The 14,438-nt window shown below is 40.7% G+C and overlaps 2 protein-coding genes and 1 long non-coding RNA gene across 49 annotated transcripts in view; all 3 read right to left on the bottom strand.

Moving 5' to 3' along the window:
• LOC129703226 (mucin-2-like) overlaps positions 1–14,438 on the bottom strand; it is a 177,536-nt gene that overhangs the window by 72,292 nt on the left and 90,806 nt on the right. The window lies entirely within an intron of this gene.
• The window catches only part of LOC129703227 (fibulin-1-like), a 78,220-nt gene that overhangs the window by 56,587 nt on the left and 7,195 nt on the right, over positions 1–14,438 (bottom strand). The gene's annotated exons all lie outside the window — the stretch shown is intronic.
• On the bottom strand, positions 4,605–8,345 carry LOC129703228 (uncharacterized). The gene is made up of 3 exons (XR_008724526.1): positions 7,996–8,345; positions 6,925–7,041; positions 4,605–5,297 (listed from the first exon to the last, which is right to left on the bottom strand). It is a non-coding gene; the product is annotated as an uncharacterized LOC129703228 (long non-coding RNA).

Raw genomic sequence — 14,438 nt, 5'->3', positions numbered from 1 at the left:
TATTTTCATAATTATTCGTCTTTCAAATGGATCGTAAGATTCCCTCAACTGATTCTGTGGTACTGTGGTCAGAAAACAATGAGAAAGACTCTGCACATTGCAAACGGACAAATCTTTCATTGGTATCATCATTGCCATCCTCTCTGGGACAGGTAGATACCAGCAGAAAGCTCGTCTGGCATATATTATAACTTTATCTGACCTGTCGGTTCATGTGAATCAAAAATGTATTCATAATAATCCATAGGCTCTCAAAACCAGTATTCCTGATTGAGTGGTGGGTCGAAGAGATTGGGCTATGCACTCTGGAGACTTAGACATGTGGTCTCAGTCAAAGGTCTGCGAGGTGATTCTTGACTCAGCCTTGCATTATACTAATCTCCACTGAAGGAAAACGCTACGCATTCATGGTGAGTCAAAATCAAGAGTTGACAGGGAACTTGTATTCTCACATCTAAAGGACATGCCTTTATTAATAGCAGGCTAGATTATTGTAATGGTCTCCTTGCAGGTTTTCCTAAAAAAACTGTCAGGCAGCTACAGCTTGTTCAGAACGCTGTTGCTAGAGTTCTAACAAAGACCGAAAAATTTGAACACATTACACCAATTCTTAAATCCATACATTGGCTCCCTGTATGTCAGAGAATTGATTTTAAAATCCTGCTGCTCACCTATAAATCACTACATGGTTTTGGACCAAAGTATATCACTGACATGCTTCCACTATATAAGCCTTATAGACTGCTAAGATCTTCTGAAACCAATCTGTTAGTGATTCCCAGAGTAAATACAAAACATGGGAAAGCAGGATTTAGTTACTATGCAACAAATAGCTGGAATAAACTTCCTGAAGATTTAAGACTTGCCTCAACTTTGACCACTTTTAAAACAAGACTGGAAACTTTTATGTTTACTTTAGCTTTCAGCTAAATCTTAACTACATTGCACTTTTAACTTTTGCACTTTTTATAATGCATTTTTAATTTTGCTTTTCTTTTCTTTTAGTTCTATTTTATTTCATTTTATTATTTCATTTTATTGTATGACATGTTTTTATGTGAAGCACTTTGAGTCTGCCTCGTGTATGAAATGTGCTATATAAATAAAGTTGCCTTGCCATGCCTTGCCTTGCGTTGCCTATATTTCTTAAAGTTACAGAAATATCGTGCAGGCCGAACCAGGTTAGCATTAGGCTAATCAAATTGTGGGTTACTTACCCAGTTTAAGATGGATAATTGGGTGTTTGCAATTTAACTGACTCAGAGAATCAAGATTCAAGATTCAAGATTCAATTTAATTGTCATTTGGACCCCTTGAGGTCCAAACGAAATGCCGTTTCTGCAGCCATACATTACAAACAAATAGACCCAAGACACAACATAATTTACATAAACATCCATCACATCACTGTGATGGAAGGCCAAAAACACTTATCTCTCCACTGCACTCTCCCCTCCCCCGATGTCAGAGTCAAAGTCAAAGCCCCCGGCTGGCGATGGCGATTGTCCCGAGGCCATTAAAGCCACGCCGGGTGGTGCGAGGTCGCACACCGGGTCTTGGTGTTAGAGCCCCCGGCGTGCGCTCGCAGAGTCCCGCAGCCATTCCAAATTGCGCGGGGCGGTGCTGTAAGGCCCCGCTCCAGGAGCTCTTCGACCCCGCAACTCGGGCGGGAGAAGTCACCGTTGCGAGAGCCCTGAAAAGCGGTCTCCCTCCAGGAACCTGCGGGCTCCCGGTGCCGCCGTCCGCCAGACCCGCAGTTGCAGCCTCCGAATCTCCGGAGGTCGGGCCACAGCAGCAGCAGCAGCAGCAGCAGCGCTCCACCACCGTTCCACCTGCTCTAGACTCAGCCAGCTCCGCGACGGAGACGGTGAGTCGTTGGCACCAGAGTCCCCGGTCTTCTCCTGTTGGAGGCCGCTCCTCGTTGCAGCCCCAACGACAACGGAGACCCGACAAGAAAAGGTTGGGTCTCCTGTGCAGGGAGAGATTTAAACGTTACCCCCTCCCTCCCACCCCACCCCCCCCCCCCCACCCCCCCCCCCCCCCCCCCACCCACACACACCCCCACAAAAAAATACAAAAACTACATAGAAACATAGACAAAAAATAATAAAAACGCGGAAGGGCTGCAGAGGCCGCTGCTGACGAGAGTCGCACCGCCTACCAAATCGATCTTGTAGTTGCATACTCCATCATATCATACACATAAGGCACAGTTTTGGCTGTTTAATAACAAAGCCTATGCTGCCCTTCTTAGCTTACTGTCATCGAGTTTTAGGTATTATGCAAAATTGCAAATTAAAAACTTATAGGTTGTCAGTAGATATCTTTTGCGATATTAGAAATGAGGCAACACAAAATTTAACAGTACCAATTTGCCTATTCAATCACGCCATGGTAGGCGGCTGAAGCAACTCTTATTTACTCATTCACGTGTGACGGCTGGGACAGCCTGTCTTCTCGGGCAGCTAGCTCTGCACGATTGTATGAGAACCTTGTGAACAACATATGTGAGTCAATTCTATACGGAAGTAACAGGTTTGTGTGGCTTCCAGTTTGAGCCTAGAGAAGCTTTTATGTGATAGCACAATTGACATTGCTTGTGCTGTTTCATCATTTCTGTAATACCATAAGTGGGGCATAAATGATTAGTTCTTCACCCACTATTCTACAACGTTATGCAGGGTGTCTTTCATTTGACCACTGTAATAGCCCACACACATTGTATGTGCAATGCATATCATTTATAACTTGTTATACAAATATGCCTCAAAACATTTCCTAATGGGACCAGTATCTTAAGATGATTATGCTTTCAGCAGCTGGTCTCAGCATAAAGAACACAGCCTTCCTCAATCTCTGGCTTAGTCTCCACATCATACTGACATTAGGGTAGCTTGTTATCAAAATAATCTCATAAGCAAATGAGCAGTCTTACGTGCATTTGAGGTTGACAGCACACCCACCAGAGCAGAGATCAGGGATGTAATTAGGTATACAAGTGCACTCAGTTGCGAGTGCCTATGAAATGGAAGATAGTTATTTTGTTTCAATAGTCTCAAGATATTGCTGATGGCTCATTAGCAGCCAATACAATGGATTTCCCTTTCATCATACAGCATGAGGTTTACATAGTGCAGGTTAATAAATTATAAAATTTGGTGGAATATGTCTGGATATTTGCAGATAGAATTATGCACATTGTTGCATAAGTTATTGTCTAACTCAACAGTCTTTAGTGACTATAGGCCAGTTTAGAGCAATGGCCATATATGCAAGTTAGCATCCTGATATTAATAACTCATGTTTTCCTACCATTAATGATTTATCTGTTTAAGTGTTTCACACACAGATTATGTCACTGCATGAAACCACAGAGCTTTAGAATCTTCACGTAGTCACTCACGTGACTTTGAAATAAAATAGAAAGATTAAACGAGAACTTACGAGTTTGAAGTTTGATCTTTATTTTATGAAAAGTTGCGATGAGGGATTACGTGCCCTCCACTCCCAACCCAATTCTCATAAACATCATTCGGTAGTTCTAGCCTTCAATCTTTCTATAGCTTAGTTCAGCAACGATTCTGTGGTTTCATACAGCTACTTCGAAGATTGACGCGCATGTGGGCTGGCGGGCTTCTTCACGTAATCCTTCCTCGCAACTTCTCAAAAAATAAAGATCAAACTTCAAACTGGTAAGTTCTTGTTTAATCTTTCCATTAAAACACAGAATCGCAGCATGAAATGTAACATGAAATTTACAGCTTTTATTTAAGTGTTTGTAATAAATGTAGATTAATTGCTAGAATTTGTTATTTTCATAATTAGTCATCTTTAAAATGGATCATAAGATTCCATCAACTGATTCTGTGTTACTGTGTTCATAAAACAATGAGAAACACTCTGCACATTGCAAACAGACAAATCTTTCTGTACTCACTAATTTCTGATGTTGCGGAAGTGACATCAGTTGTTGTTTCACTTGTTTGTGGTGGGGTGGAGCTCTGGGTGGATGTTTCTGTTGTGCTCGTCGATGATGATGTAACTGATGTTAACGTTGTATCAGGAGGAGTACTTGCTGTAGTAGATCCGGTTGTAGCTGTATTAAAGCACAGAATCGCAAAACATGGAATGTAACATATTTTTGGCTTATTTGTAAGTGTTTGTAATAAATGTAGACTAATTGCCAGAATTTGTTATTTTCATTATTATTCATCTTTAAAATGGATCATAAGATTCCATCAACTGATTCAGTCTTGTAGACTGAGCAATTGTAACAGCAGAAACAATATCATTCTTCTGTCTCATGGACAGAGCTATGAAGCATAAGTGTTTCTCCTTCCACATGTGCTGACTGGTGAGCTGAATGTTTCCACTAATTCCTGCTTTATTTCCTGATTCCAAATATCTCCCCTTATTACAATCAGATCTTTTTGCACTCCAACTAGGACATGACATTCTAGCAAGTCGATCTGTGCCACATTGTGCAGTTATGACTGAGAGGTCAACATATACATTGTAAACGGGCAAAGCTTTATGTCCTCACTAGTTTCTGACGTTGTGGAACTGACATCAGTAGTTGTTTCACTAGTTTGTGGTTGGGTGGAGCTCTGGGTGGTTGTTGTTTCTGTTGTGCTTATTGTCTCTGAAGTGAATGGTGTTGCAGTTGTGGATGGAACTGATGTTAAAGCATCGAACTTAACATTAAATTAATTGCTTAAGTTCTTTATCATTTACATAATACAGGGATGAGATACATAGTGTGGTTCAAGCAAGAGTGTCAGTATTACGGGTCCCAATGAGAGAGAATTTTAACCAGTCAAGGTACAGTCAAGATAAAGAAATGGGAAGCTTTTAAAAAACAATCAAAGTCCAGAGCCATTTTTTCAAAGAATAACAGCATGGAATATGACATGAAATCAATTGATTTACGTCTAAATCACTCAAGATATATAAGCAAGAGAGATGTATCACAGAAATCTATTATCAACACACCATTCAATAGTAATGGGTTAAGTGTTATTATGCAGGTGTGCTTGAAACAGGACGGATTATATCATTGGTACAATTGATCAGATGAACTTGTTTCGCGGACACTGATGGATAACATGCACATTGGTAATGGACAAATCTTTACATACTCAGTTCTGATGTTGTGGAACTGACATCAGTTGTTGTTTCACTTGTTTGTGGTGAGGTGGAGCTCTGGGTGGATGTTTCTGTTGTGCTCGTCGATGTAGATGGAACTGATGTTAACGTTGTATCAGGAGGAGTAGTTGCAGTAGAAGATCCTGTTGTAGCTGTATTAAAACACAGATATTCAGCATTGAATAGAATAGAATAGAAAAGAATAGAATAGAATAGAATAGAATAGAATAGAATTACCTTTTTTGTCATTCAGACCTTACGGTCTGAACACAATTTCGTGCCTGCAGTCATACATACAATAATACAATAATAAACAACAAAAAACACAAATTAACACCACCACAGTGAGTCCTCCAAACACCTCCTCACTGTGGTGGAGGCAAAAATCTTAGGGCTGCAGTCTCTTCCCTCCTCTTCTCCCTCTGCGCTGAGGCGATACCCCACCGGGCGATGGTACAACCAGTATCAGTAAGAGTGTCAGTATTACATGACCCAATGAGAGAGAATTTGAAATTGAAACTGAAGACGTTGAAACATCAGTACGTACATCAGGATAAACTGTGATGGGAAAGATCAACAGGTATATTTACAGCAGAGGTTGTTATGACAAGAATGATTGAGAAAGGAATAGTCATAACAGGTGTAGATGTTCAACAGCAGTAGTTAAAACAGAAGGTAGACAAAAGTGCTGGGAAAACTCAGCGGGTACAGCAGCATCTCTGGAGCGAAAGAAATAAGCAATGTTTCGGGCCACAACCCTTCTTCAGACTGATGCAGGGGGGGGGGGGGGGGGGGGAGGGGGGAGGTGGAGAAACATAGAAACATAGAAATTAAGTGCAGGAGTAGGCCATTCGGCCCTTCGAGCCTGCACCGCCATTCTATATGATCATGGCTGATCATCCAACTCAGTATCCAGTACTTGCCTTCTCTCCATACCCTCTGATCCCCTTAGCCACAAGGGCCACATCTAACTCCCTAGAGAAAGGAGGAGTCCGAGGGCTGAGGGAGAGCTGAGAAGGGGAGGAGACAGCATGTGAATGATTCGTGTAGACTGAGCGACTGTAGCAACTGAAACAATATCATTCTTCCGTTTCATGGACAGAGAAATGAAGTATAACTGTTTCTCCTTCCACATGTGCTGGCTGGTGAGCTGAATATTTCCACTAATTCCTGTTTTATTTCCCGATTCCAAATATCTCCCCTTATTGGAATCAGATCTTTTTGCACTCCAACTGGGACATGAAATTCCAGCAGGTTGATCTGTGTCACATTGTGCAGTTATGACTGAGAGGTCATCATAAAAATTGTTAACGGGCAAACCTTTATGTACTCACTAGTTTCTGACGTTGTGGAACTGACATCAGTAGTTGTTTCACTAGTTTGCGGTGGGGTGGAGCTCTGGCTGGTTGTTGTTTCTGTTGTGCTCATTGTCTCTGAAGTGAATGGTGTTGCAGTTGTTGATGGAACTGATGTTAAAGTTGTACCAGGAGATGTAGTTGTAAATGTTGTAGCTGCATTAAAACAGAGAATCGCAGCAGGAAATGTGACATGAAATGTACAGCTTTTAGGTAAGTGTTTGTAATACATCTAGATTATTTGCCAGAATTTGTTATTTTCATAATTATTCATCTTTCAAATGGCTCGTAAGATCCCTTCAATTGATTCTGTGGTAGTGTGGTCAGAAAACTATGAGAAAGACTCTGCACATTGCAAACGGCCAAATCTTTCTGTACTCACTACTTTCTGATGTTGTGGAAGTGATATCAGTGTTTGTTTCACCTGTTTGTAGTGGAGTGGAACTCTGGGTGGATGTTTCTGTAGTGCTCGTCGAAGATGATGGAACTGATGTTAACGTTGTATCAGGAGGAGTAGTTGCAGTAGTAGATCCTGTTGGAGCTGTATTAAAACACAGACATTCAGCATAGAACATAACATGAAATTAACTGCACATGTTCTTTTTCATTTACATAATGCAGGGATGAGATACACGGTGTGGTTCAAACAAGAGTGTCAGAATTACGTGTCCCAATGAGAGAGAATTTTAACCAGTCAAGATACAGTCAAGATAAAGGAATGGGAAGATTTTAAAATGCAACAAAATTCAATCTTAAAAGCTGCTTAAAAACAAACATACTGCTTTGAGTTTCAGTTTTGTTTATTCTCACATGTACTGAGATACAATGAAAAGATTTTGTTGGGCGCAAACGATACAGAAGAAAGACAACACATGATTGCAACCAAGCCCTTCACACTGCACAGATACATGATTAGGGAATACTGTTTAGTACAAGGTACAGCCAGTAAAATCCGATCAAAGATAGTTCGAGGGTCATCAACAACGTTAACATCAGTTCCATCATCATCAGTTCAGGACTAATCTCGAGTTGTGGTAGGATGCTTCAGTTCAAAAGATCATCAGAGATAGGAGTAGAATTAGACTATTCGGCCCATTAAGTCTACCCCCCCCCATTCAATCATGGCTGATCTATCTCATCCTCCTAAACCCATTCTCCTGACTTCTCTTAACCTCTGACACCCATACTAATCAACAATCTATCTATCTCGGCCTTAAATATTTCGACTTTGCCTCCAGAGCCATTTTTGTCAAAGAATAACAGCATGGAATATGACATGAAATCAATTGATATACGTCTAAATCACTCAAGCAAGAGAGATGTATCACAGAAATCTATTACCAACACACCATTCAATAGTAATGGGTTAAGTGTTATTATGCAGGTGTGCTTGAAACAGGACGGATTATATCATTGGTACAATTGATCAGATGAACTTGTTTCGCGAACACTGATGGAGACCATGCACATTGGTAATGGACAAATCTTTACATACTCAGTTCTGATGTTGTGGAACTGACATCAGTTGTTGTTTCACTTGTTTGTGGTGTGGTGGAGCTCTGGGTGGATGTTTCTGTTGTGCTCGTCGATGATGATGGAACTGATGTTAACGTTGTATCAGGAGGAGTAGTTGCAGTAGTAGATCCTGTTGTAGCTGTATTAAAACACAGATATTCAGCATAGAATAGAATAGAATAGAATAGAATAGAATTACCTTTATTGTCATTCAGACCTTACAGTCTGAACGGAATTTCGTGCCTGCAGTCATACATACAATAATACAATAATGAACAACAACAAACACAAATTAACATTCACCACAGTGAGTCCTCCAAACACCTCCTCACTGTGGTGGAGGCAAAAATCTGCAGTCTCTTCCCTCCTCTTCTCCCTCTGAGCTGAGGCGATACCCCACTGGGCGATGGTACAACCAGTATCAGTAAGAGTGGCAGTATTACATGACCCAATGAGAGAGAATTTGAAATTGAAACTGGAGGAGTTGAAACATCAGTACGTACATTAGGATAAACTGTGATGGGAAAGATCAACAGGCATATTTACAGCAGAGGTTGTTATGACAAGAATGATTGAGAAAGGAATAGTCATAACAGGTGTAGATGTTCAACAGCAGTAGTTAAAACAGAAAGTAGACAAAAGTGCTGGGAAAACTCAGCGGGTACAGCAGCATCTCTGTAGAGAAGGAAATAGGCAATGTTTTGGGCCTTCTTCAGACTGATGCAGGGTGGGGGGTGGGGGGGGGGGGGAAATAAAGGAGAAAGGAGGAGTCCGAGGGCTGAGGGAGAGCTGAGAAGGGGAGGAGACAGCATGTGATTGATTCTTGTAGACTGAGTGACTGTAGCAACTGAAACAATATCATTCTTCCATTTCATGGACAGAGAAATGAAGCATAACTGTGTCTCCTTCCACCTGTGCTGACAGGCGAGCTGAATGTTTCCACTAATTCCTGCTTTATTTCCCGATTCCAAATATCTCCCCTTATAAGAATCAGATCTTTTTGCACTACAACTAGGACCTGAAATTCCAGCAGGCCGATCTGTGTCACATTGTGCAGTTATGACTGAGAGGTCATCATATACATTGTTAACGGGCAAACTTTATGTACTAACTAGTTTCTGATGTTGTGGAACTGACATCAGTAGTTGGTTCACTAGTTTGTGGTGGGGTGGAGCTCTGGGTGGTTGGTGTTTCTGTTGTGCCCGTTGTCTCTGAAGTGAATGGCGTTGTAGTAGTTGATGGAACTGATTTTAAAGTTTTACCAGGAGATGTAGTTGTAAATGTTGTAGCTGCATTAAAACAGAGAATCGCAGCATGAAATTTAACATGAAATTTACGGTTTATATTTAAGTGCTTGTAATACATCTAGATTATTTGCCAGAATTTGTCAGAATTTGTTATTTTCATAATTATTCATCAACTGATTCTGTGTTACTGTGGTCAGAAAACAATGAGAAAGACTCAGCACATTATAAACGGACAAATCTTTCTGTACTCACTTCTTTCTGATATTGTGGAAGTGACATCAGTTGTTGTTTCACTTGTTTGTGGTGGAGTGGAGCTCTGGGTGGATGTTTCTGTTCTGCTCGTCGATGATGATGGAACTGATGTTAACGTTGTATCAGGAGGAGTAGTTGCAGTAGTAGATCCTGTTGTAGCTGTATTAAAACACAGATATTCAGCATAGAACTTAACATGAAATTAATAGCACATGTTCTTTTTCATTTACATAATACAGGGATGAGATACACGGTGTGGTTCAAGCAAGAGTGTCAGAATTATGTGTCCCAATGAGAGAGAATTTTAACCAGTCAAGATACAGTCAAGATAAAGGAATGGGAAGCTTTTAAAATACAACAAAAGTCAACTGATGTCATCGTTGTATCAAGAGAAGTTGCAGTAGTAGATCCTGATGTAGCTGTATTAAAACATAGATACTCAGCATAGAACAACACAAAATCAAATGCTTATTTTCTTGTTCATTTACAACATACAGGCATGAGATACACAGTGTGGTTCAAGCAAGAGTGTCATTATTACGTGTCCCAGTGAGAGAGAATTTGAAATTGAAACTGGAGGAGTTGAAACATCAGTACGTACATCAGGATAAACTGTGACGGGAAAGATCAACAGGCATATTTACAGCAGTGATAGTTGAAAAAAGAATGATTCAGAAAGGAATAGTCATAACAGGCGTAGATGTTCATGAGCAGTAGATAAAACACATTTAGTTGCTGTAGTTTATTTGTCGTTTTGGCTCACGTATTTGTGATTGATTCTTGTAGACTAAGCAATTGTGGCAGCAGAAACAATATAATTCTTCCGTCTCACAGACAGAGCTATGAAACATAGCTGTTTCTCCTTCCACATGTGCTGACTGGCGAACTGAATTTTCCAACTAATTCCTACTTCATTTCCTGATTCCAAATATCTACCATTATTTGAACCACATATATTCACACTCCAACTGGATCATGAAATTCCAGCAGGTCGATCTGTGTCACATTGTGCAGTTATAGAAATATAGAAACATAGAAATTAGGTGCAGGAGTAGGCCATTCGGCCCTTCGAACCTGCAGCACCATTCAATATGATCATGGCTGATCTTCCAACTCAGTATCCCGTACCTGCCTTCTCTCCATACCCCCTGATCCCCTTAGCCACAAGGGCCACATCTAACTCCCTCTTAAATATAGACAATGAACTGGCCTCAACTACCCTCTGTGGCAGAGAGTTCCAGAGATTCACCACTCTCTGTGTGAAAAAAGTTCTTCTCATCTCGGTTTTAAAGGATTTCCCCCTTATCCTTAAGCTGTGACCCCTTGTCCTGGACTTCCCTAACATCGGGAACAATCTTCCTGCATCTAGCTTGTCCAACCCCTTAAGAATTTTATAAGTTTCTATAAGATCCCCTCTCAATCTCCTAAACTCTAGAGAGTATAAACCAAGTCTATCCAGTCTTTCTTCATAAGACAGTCCTGACATCCCAGGAGTCAGTCTGGTGAACCGTCTCTGCACTCCCTCTATGGCAATAATGTCCTTCCTCAGATTTGGAGACCAAAACTGTACGCAATACTCCAGGTGTGGTCTCACCAAGACCCTGTACAACTGTAGTAGAACCTCCCTGCTCCTATACTCAAATCCTTTTGCAATGAAAGCTAACATACCATTCGATTTCTTTACTGCCTGCTGCACCTGCATGCCTACCTTCAATGACTGATGTACCATGACACCCAGGTCTCGCTGCATCTTCCCCTTTCCCAATCGGCCACCATTTAGATAATAGTCTGCTTTCCCGTTTTTGCCACCAAAATGGATAACCTCACATTTATCCACATTATACTGCATCTGCCAAACATTTGCCCACTCACCCAGCCTATCCAAGTCACCTTGCAGTCTCCTAGCATCCTCCTCACAGCTAACACTGCCCCCCAGCTTAGTGTCATCCGCAAACTTGGAGATATTGCCTACAATTCCCTCATCCAGATCATTAATATATATTGTAAATAGCTGGAGTCCCAGCACTGAGCCTTGCGGTACCCCACTAGTCACTAGTCACCCCACGGTACCCCACCTGCCATTGTGAAAAGGACCCGTTTACTCCTACTCTTTGCTTCCTGTTTGCCAACCAGTTCTCTATCCACATCAATACTGAACCCCCAATGCCATGTGCTTTAAGTTTGTATACTAATCTCTTATGTGGGACCTTGTCGAAAGCCTTCTGGAAGTCCAGATACACCACATCCACTGGTTCTCCCCTATCCAAGCTACTAGTTACGTCCTCGAAAAGTTCTATAAGATTCGTCAGACATGATTTACCTTTCATAAATCCATGCTGACTTTGTCCAATGATTTCACCACTTTCCAAATGTGCTGCTATCCCATCTTTAATAACTGACTCTAGCAGTTTCCCCACTACCGATGTTAGACTAACTTGTCCGTAATTCCCCATTTTCTCTCTCCCTCCCTTCTTAAAAAGTGGGGTTACGTTTGCTACCCGCCAATCTTCAGCTTACATTATGACTGAGAGGTCATCATATACATTGTTAACGGGCAAAGCTTTATGTACTCACTAGTTTCTGATGTTGTGGAACTGACTTCAGTAGTTGTTTCACTAGTTTGTGGTGGGGTGGAGCTCTGCGTTGTTGTTGTTTCTGCTGTGCTCGTTGTCTCTGATGTGAATGGTGTTGTAGTTGTTGATGGAACTGATGTTAAAGTTGTACCAGGAGATGTAGTTGTAGCTGTTGTAGCTGCATTAAAACACAGAATCGCAGCATGAAATGTAATTGCAAATGAGACAGCAGAAAGATAACATATGATTACAACCAGCAGAAACAATATCATTCTTCCGTCTCACGGACAGAGCTATGAAGCATAACTGTTTCTCCTTCCGCATGTGCTGACTGGCGAGCTGAATGTTTCCACTAATTCCTGCTTTATTTCCCGATTCCAAATATCTCCCCTTATTGGAATCAGATCTCTTTGCACTCCTACTGGGACATGAAATTCCGGCAGGTCGATCTGTGGTACATTGTGCAGTTATGACTGAGAGGTCATCATATACTTTGTTCATGGGCAAAGCTTTATGAACTCACTAGTTTCTGACGTTGTGGAACTGACATCAGTTGTTGTTTCACTAGTTTGTGGTGGGGTGGAGCTCTGGGTGGTTGTTGTTTCTGTTGTTCTCGTTGTCTCTGAAGTGAATGGTGTTGTTGATAGAACTGATGTTAAAGTTGTACCAGGAGATGTAGTTGTAAATGTTGTAGCTGCATTAAAACAGAGAATCGCAGCATGAAATGTAACATGAAATTTACGGTTTATATTTAAGTGTTTGTAATACATCTAGATTATTTGCCAGAATTTGTTATTTTCATAATTATTCATCTTCAAATGGATCGTAAGATTCCATCAACTGATTCTGTGGTACTGTGGTCAGAAAACAATGAGCAAGATTCTGCACATTGTAAACGGACAAATCTTTCTGTACTCACTACTTTCTGATGTTGTGGAAGTGATATTAGTTGTTGTTTCACCTGTTTGTAGTGGGGTGGAGCTCTGGGTGGATGTTTCTGTTGTGCTTGTCGAAGATGATGAAACTGATGTTAACGTTGTATCAGGAGGAGTAGTTGCAGTAGTAGATCCTGTTGTAGCTGTATTTAAACACAGATATTCAGCATAGATTTTAACATGAAATTAATTGCTTTTGTTCTTTTTCATTTACATTATACAGGGATGAGATACACGGTGTGGTTCAAACAAGAGTGTCAGAATTACGTGTCCCAATGAGAGATAATTTTAACCAGTCAAGATACAGTCAAGATAAAGGAATGGGCAGCTTTTAAAATACAACAAAAGTCAACCATAAAAGCTGCTTAAAAACAAACATACTGCTTTGAGTTTCAGTTTTGTTTATTCTCACATGTACTGAGATACAGTGAAAAGGTTTTGTTGGGTGCAAACGATACAGAAGAAAGACAGCAGATGATTACAACCAAGCCCTTCACACTGCACAGATACATGATTAGGGAATACTGTTTAGTGCAAGGTACAGCCAGTAAAATCCGATCAAAGATAGTTCGAGGGTCATCAACAACATTAACATCAGTTCCATCATCATCAGTTCAGGACTAATCTCGAGTTGTGGTAGGATGCTTCAGTTCAAAAGGTCATCAGAGATAGGAGTAGAATTAGACTATTCGGCCCATTAAGTCTACCCCCCCCCCCCCCCATTCAATCATGGCTGATCTATCTCATCCTCTTAAACCCATTCTCCTGACTTCTCCTCTTAACATCTGGCACCCATACTAACCATCAATCTATCTATATCTATCTTGGCCTTAAATATGTCGACTTTGCCTCCAGAGCCATTTTTTCAAAGAATAACAGCATGGAATATGACATGAAATCAATTGATTTACGTCTAAATTACTCAAGATATATAAGCAAGAGAGATGTATCACAGAAATCTATTATCAACACACCATTCAATAGTAATGGGTTAAGTGTTATTATGCAGGTGTGCTTGAAACAGGACAGATTATATCATTGGTACAATTGATCAGATGAACTTGTTTCGCGAACACTGATGGAGACCATGCACATTGGTAATGGACAAATCTTTACATACTCAGTTCAGATGTTGTGGAACTGACATCAGTTGTTGTCTCACTTGTTTGTGCTGGGGTGGAGCTCTGGGTGGATGTTTCTGTTGTGCTCGTCGATGTAGATGGAACTGATGTTAACGTTGTATCAGGAGGAGTAGTTGCGGTAGAAGACCCTGTTGTAGCTGTATTAAAACACAGATATTCAGCATTGAATAGAATAGAATAGAATTACCTTTATTGTCATTCAGACCTTACGGTCTGAACAAAATTTTGTGCCTGCAGTCATACATACAATAATACAATAATAAACAACAAAAAA

The sequence above is a fragment of the Leucoraja erinacea genome, chromosome 14, assembly GCF_028641065.1.
Source record: "Leucoraja erinacea ecotype New England chromosome 14, Leri_hhj_1, whole genome shotgun sequence".
Taxonomy (NCBI): domain Eukaryota; kingdom Metazoa; phylum Chordata; class Chondrichthyes; order Rajiformes; family Rajidae; genus Leucoraja; species Leucoraja erinaceus.
The sequence above is the reverse complement of the archived record's forward strand: the minus strand, read 5'-3'. Positions and strand labels throughout refer to the sequence as shown.